Below are 6,000 nucleotides of genomic sequence, written 5' to 3'. Positions count from 1 at the left end.
TTTACTAAACAACAGATACAAATTGGCCCAATGTTTATCTTGTAGAAAAAATGCAAATAGATACTAACAAATGGAATTAGAATACCTAATACCTTTTAGTTATACCAGAAGGTATATGTACTTGAAGGTTCGACACAGTGCCCAAAACTGAATAAAGTTAATTCCCAACAAATATAAAGTTAATCTAAAGGGAGCAAAAGAAATCTCTAGAGTCAGATATGAATAGAAAAAGCTAAAATAAACTGAAATAAAAATGCTTACATTAACCAAGCATAGTGTTGAAGCAATAATAATGTCAGAGGTATGGAAATCAGTAAACAACTTGATTGTCTTCCTGTAGAGAACAAGGCATAAAATTTAAATTATAACTGAAATATCATCTCACATTATAAGTCACAACAAACACAAACTGAAAAATCAGCTTCCTATGGGATTGAGGATGCTATAGTAATATCGTGCATATGTATCTAAGCAGCGTACTATACAACCCTTTTTGTCTAAAATAATTATTTGAAAGGAAACATCACTACATAAAATTGGCTTATTCTAAGAAATGTAAGAGGGAAATAATAGGGAGTGAGCAAATTGATTTAAGCATGGGCAGTTGAGAGAAAGAGTAGTAGAGATAATGGAAGAATATAGTTCAATAAGTTAAACATTTGGAATAATCTAAAATGTTAGTATAGACATTCTATAATGAATGTTGTCCTATACCCACATATTCACAAAGTTGTTAGAGAGGCTGCCAAAGGCATAATAAACATATAATTTAAATTTTTGCAAATTTAAATTATACAGAGTAGAAGTAGCTAGAATTGATGATGTAATTTAAGAATTTAAACAACATTACTATGCCCAATACACACAACCTTTTATAAGATGTTTTTCATTGTCCATAATTGATCACATCTTCTATTTGATCTTTATAAAAATAGAAATTTCACTCTTAAATCATCTCAGTGGTTGAAGAGTAGCTTTCCAGCCCGACAATGAAATCAAAGTGTTTCATAAGTACTGGTTCAGAAATCAGTATTTGGAAGCTATAACTATCAGCTTCTAAATAAACATAAAATAAAAATCACATCTTATATGTGGAACCGTATAACCAAGCATAAGAATTTAGCATCAAGATCGAGAGTTAAAGACTCATGTTGAACATTACTCAACACCAAAATTCTCAGACAAAACATTCCTAGTAGCATGTTATTTCAAGATGAGAGCCATCTGTAGAATTTTCTGCTTCTGTTATGAGTTATTAGTTGTTCTTATTTTTTGTATTTTGTTATTTGAATTGGAAAGAATGTAGATCTAAAATAATAGAGTGAATTACATGTTGGAAGATACACAAACCCTGAAGAAAACCCCTTCTTCCCTGAAAACTTCCCTGAAAAAACCACTGCTCTGCTACTTTTTCTCTGCCACTTTCATTGGCACAATCCAGCATCAATAATTCAGACAGAAAAGTTTTTTTAATTAAAAATAGTCTATGATTACACTGGTTTATTTGTAGAAATATAACCCTAAATCCAAAATTAAATTTGAAGCAGATTCTCGTGCACGAGACTTAAAACACGATCTTTTTGTTCTTTAAGAATCAATGAAAACTAAATTAACAGGATAAAAAGTGGGGAAAAGTGTTATAGAGAAGAATGTGAACTATAACTACCTTCAAAATTCTTCAATCACCGCTGTGGATAAGGCTCCTTCCTCCTCCTCTCTCTCTCGTGTTAACGCCGCTAATTTCTCCACCAATCGAAACACAATCCCCACCAATCTAAGAAATTAGTGAAATTAATAGAAGAAAAACATAACAAATTAGGGAAAAACAAATAGTAGAATGTGAACTATGAATCATAAAACCTACTTGGTCAGACTTCAGAGATTTCGAGGAAGAAGCAGCAGAGCCAGAAGTAGTCTTGCGAAGGAAGGAGTGTTCTCGGAGCCGAGAAGAACACAAGCACGGAGGAGTGCTGAGAAATGCGAGTGAGGAGTGCCAAGAAATGCAAGTGAGAGGGATGAGACGAAGAGGAGGAGAGGAATGAGAGTGAGAGGGAATGTGAAGAGAGGAATGAGAGTGAGAGGGAACGTGAAGAGAGGAATGAGAGTGAGAGTGATACGGTGCTCCAAAAGAGGTGGGGGTTGAAGGTAGTGGAATGATGAGTTGGATCGTGAGCAGTGACGAAATTGGTGCACAAGAAGCAGCTGGCAGCAGAATGAATTGAATGCAGTGGATGATAACACTTGTGGTTTGGCAGCGGCGAAAGAATGAATTCAGTGGATGCGTAGATGGAGAAAGAGCTCTATGGTGAATGAGTTCTCTAGCTCAGGCGGCCTTCACTGGAAGGAAGCTAGATGGAGAAGGAAAGCTCAATAGGAGGTGACTTTTGGCAGAGACTCGGTTGCTGGAAAATGCTTCAGCAGAAGTAAGACTCCTTAATCATCAAAAGTAACTTTACAATGAGAAGAGGTGCTGATTTATAGCCAATCCAGCAACTATTTCAGTGCCTATACTAAGCTAATGATCAGCCGTGTTTAGTGGATCAAAAGCCACGTTTAAGGAAGTGAAACATGTGCTGGAAATAATTGATGCACCGAAAACATGTGCTACCCGTGAAGACAAATCAGCAGCTGGATGGTTGCACGTGGGTTTTGTGCTAGGCGCATCTTCATGGCTGAAATGAGACTCTATTCTTCAGCACTTTATTATTCTTTTCTTGGGTTTCTTCTATCCTTCTAGTGATGGGACCTTGTTGTGCTATGGTGCTTGGTCCCCACGTATCATCCCCTCCCTCTTGGAAAGGATTTGTCCTCAAATCTGTTGGTTTGTCTTGGTGAGGACTTATTTTTTTAGGATCCATCAAAGGTCCTCCTGGGTCAAATATGAATCTGCAATAATCATCAAACATATCTCAAATTAGATTTATTTGACCTAATAAGATACATAAAAAAATATTTTTAGAAGAAGGTTTCTTAGTTTTGAAATTTTCAATTTCGATACAATAAAGAAACCTTACTTCTTTTGAAATTTTATTTTTGTCTTGAGTTAGTTGTAACCACAAAGGTAACAATAACTCAAGTGAATTGCCACATTTTTCAAGTTGTAACATTGTTAAAGATGGAGTGGTAAATTCTTGGGAAGAAAAGTAGAATTTTGTAAACTTAAGGATAGATGAAGAAAAGTTAAAGGATAGAAAACCTCCCCTTAAGAGTCTTTGTTCTATGAGGAGTGTGGCCAGAGGTTCTATTCTCCCTTCTTTCCTTCTTTTCTCTTCTCTTTGCTCTTGTTCTCTGCTTTCTTGCTCTTTTTTCTCTTGCTGTCTTTTCTCTTCTTCTCTTTCCTCTTGTTCTCTTCTTTCTTGTTCTCTTTTCTCTTCTTCTTTTCTTTCCTCTTGCTCTCTTTTTCTTCTCTCTATTTCTTCTTTTTCTTGTTCCTTGTTAAGCTTCATTTGTGCTTGATCTTTGGCCACCTGGGTAGGTGACAGAGGATGAAGCACAAATTTCTTATCATTTTTGTGCACAGTTATGGTATTGGTAAGACCATGGTGTGTAGTGTCATTATCAAATTGCCATGGTCTTCCCAATAGCACATGGCAAGCTTCCATAGGAACTATATCACAAATAACATCATCTTTGAACTTTCCTATGGAAATTGCCAATTTAACTTGATTCTTGACTGTTATATCCCCATCTTCATTTAGCCAATGAAGTTTGTAAGGTTTTGGATGGGGTATCACAGTAAGATTCAGTTTTTCAACCAGCCTTGTGCTACAACAGTTGCAGCAAGATCCACTATCAATAATGAGATAACAATATTTTTCTTCAATTTGACATCTTGTGTGAAAGATGTTCTCTCTTTGTGATAAGTGTTATGGGCTTGGTTGACTGTTAAGCACCCTTCTCACCATGAGAAGTTGACCCTCACAAGGATATACTTCCTCTTCATTACCTCTTTCTTGCTCATTCTCACTTTCACTAGGGGTTTCACTTTCACTGCTATATGTGTCACTACCTCTTAAAATGATTGTTCTTTTGGTAGGACATTGAGCAGCTATGTGACCCCTACCCAAACATTTAAAACACTTGATCTCACTAGTGCGAGTTTGTGAAGAGGATTCCTGTTTGGGTTTTTCAACTATATTGGCTAGAGGTTTGAGGGGCTCTTTTTCTTTAACAATCTTCTGTTCAAAGGGGGATTGAAATCTTTTAACATAAACTTTTCTCAAATTTTGTTGTTCTACCTTTATACACATTTGAACAAGATCATTCAAATCTCTATAAGGTAGGAGTTCAACCCTATCCCTAATATCAAGATTCAACCCACTCAAAAATCTGGCCAAGGTAGTTTCCTCGCCCTCTGTTATTGCTGCCCTCATCATGTATAGCTCCATCTTTTGTCTGTATTCTTCAACAGACATAGACTGTTGTTGCAATCTTTGAAGCTTATCCATGAGTTCTCTTTTGTAGTAGGAGGGCATGTGCCTTTTCCAAAGGGAATTTGTAAGCTCATTCCAATATTTTATTAGAGGAAGTCGTTGTCTTAGTCTCTCTTGGACTGTAGCAGTCCACCAGTACATTGCATATCCTTGAAAAATTAGGGTAGCAAGAGAGACTTTTCTTTCTTCTCCCACTTGATGGCAAGCAAAAATTTGCTCTACCTTCATTTCCCAATCTAGGTAAGCCTCAACATTATCTTTTCCATGAAAATGAGGCAATACCACATTAACTTCCTTAGGTGGAGGAGGATTTTCAAACTCCCTCCTATGTCTTCTTGATGAAGAGGGTTGATGATAATATTCTCCTACTCTTAAGGCCTCTTGTTCATATTGGGACTCTCCACTATAACTTCTCTCCCTATTTTTGGACTTGTTCCTCTCTCAAAAGTTTCAACTCATTTTCAACCATGGCACTATGTAGCTCTCTTTGGACTTTTTCTTGACTAATTTTTCTCTCAATCTCATTGAGTTGATTGACTAGAGTTTGGAATAAAAATTGATCTTTGGGAGGATCACTAATTCTAGGGGATTGTCTTCCAGACATTTTGATGAATGATGGACAAATTTATGATCACCAAAATATGATGTCACAAACTTGTTTCACAATCGGCAAGTATGACCGAATCGTTCAAGTAATAAACTCGGTAAGACCAAGTATCGTTCTCCCAAAGGACTCACGGCCTAGTTTAGTTGTGTGGTTTGTTGATTAGCTAAGACTTAAGAACAAAATAATTGAAGTTTAATATGCAAAACAGAAAATAAACATGTATGCATGAGGTTTTTGATCAATGGCAAAAGCAAAAGACAAGCACTTTCAATGAAATATATATATGAATATGTTGTTGGGGGTCAATTTCATCTTATCCACTCTCATATATTTTAGGAATTCAACATTCAATTCATCATTGTTAATGCCACTCTCTAAAGTACCTTTCAAGAAGGCTTCTCCCTAATTACGAGTTCATACAATTCCTAGCATTCCTAATAATTAGTTCATCAAGTGCAGGAGCTTAACGACAACCAATATAATATTAGGAGTAGTTCCCCGGATCTAGACTTCCCCGTACGTTCCCGTATCGACAAAATCAATAATCATGCATTGGATGAGTTAAACAAAGCAAGCATTAAGCAAAGAGGAAAAACCCTAACTAATGATGAAAGAAAGCATAAATCTTAGATTAAGATGCAAGCACAAATTCCATATATGAGAGCTTCAAAAGATTACATTGATTCCCCAACAAACATACAAGGTTTAGTTCACTATATTCATGGTGAACCTAGATGAACAATAATGAAAGAATGAAAGATAAAACCCTAGAAAGGTGAAGAGGTAGCCTGAGCATCCAAGATCCTCCTTCAAAGGGGTGGAAGAGAGAGTGTTTGCTTCGCTTCTGCCAAAGATACCAACCCTAAGACATCTAGGTCTTTAAATAGGACATAAAAATAATAGAAAACGGGTCCAGGCCCAAACAGATCATAAAATCGCATAAAACTAGCCCAAAACTCG

General features: G+C 36.3%; 1 pseudogene; it reads right to left on the bottom strand.

The window, feature by feature from the left end:
- Positions 1–2,666: 2,666 nt before the first annotated feature.
- Positions 2,667–4,448, bottom strand: LOC148192172 (uncharacterized; annotated as a pseudogene).
- Positions 4,449–6,000: the final 1,552 nt, after the last annotated feature.

The sequence above is a fragment of the Vigna umbellata genome, chromosome 10 (genome assembly GCF_029865625.1).
Source record: "Vigna umbellata cultivar VRB3 chromosome 10, Vumbellata_1.0, whole genome shotgun sequence".
Lineage (NCBI taxonomy): Eukaryota > Viridiplantae > Streptophyta > Magnoliopsida > Fabales > Fabaceae > Vigna > Vigna umbellata.
Note: the sequence above shows the minus strand (reverse complement) of the source record. Positions and strands in the feature narration are given on the sequence as shown.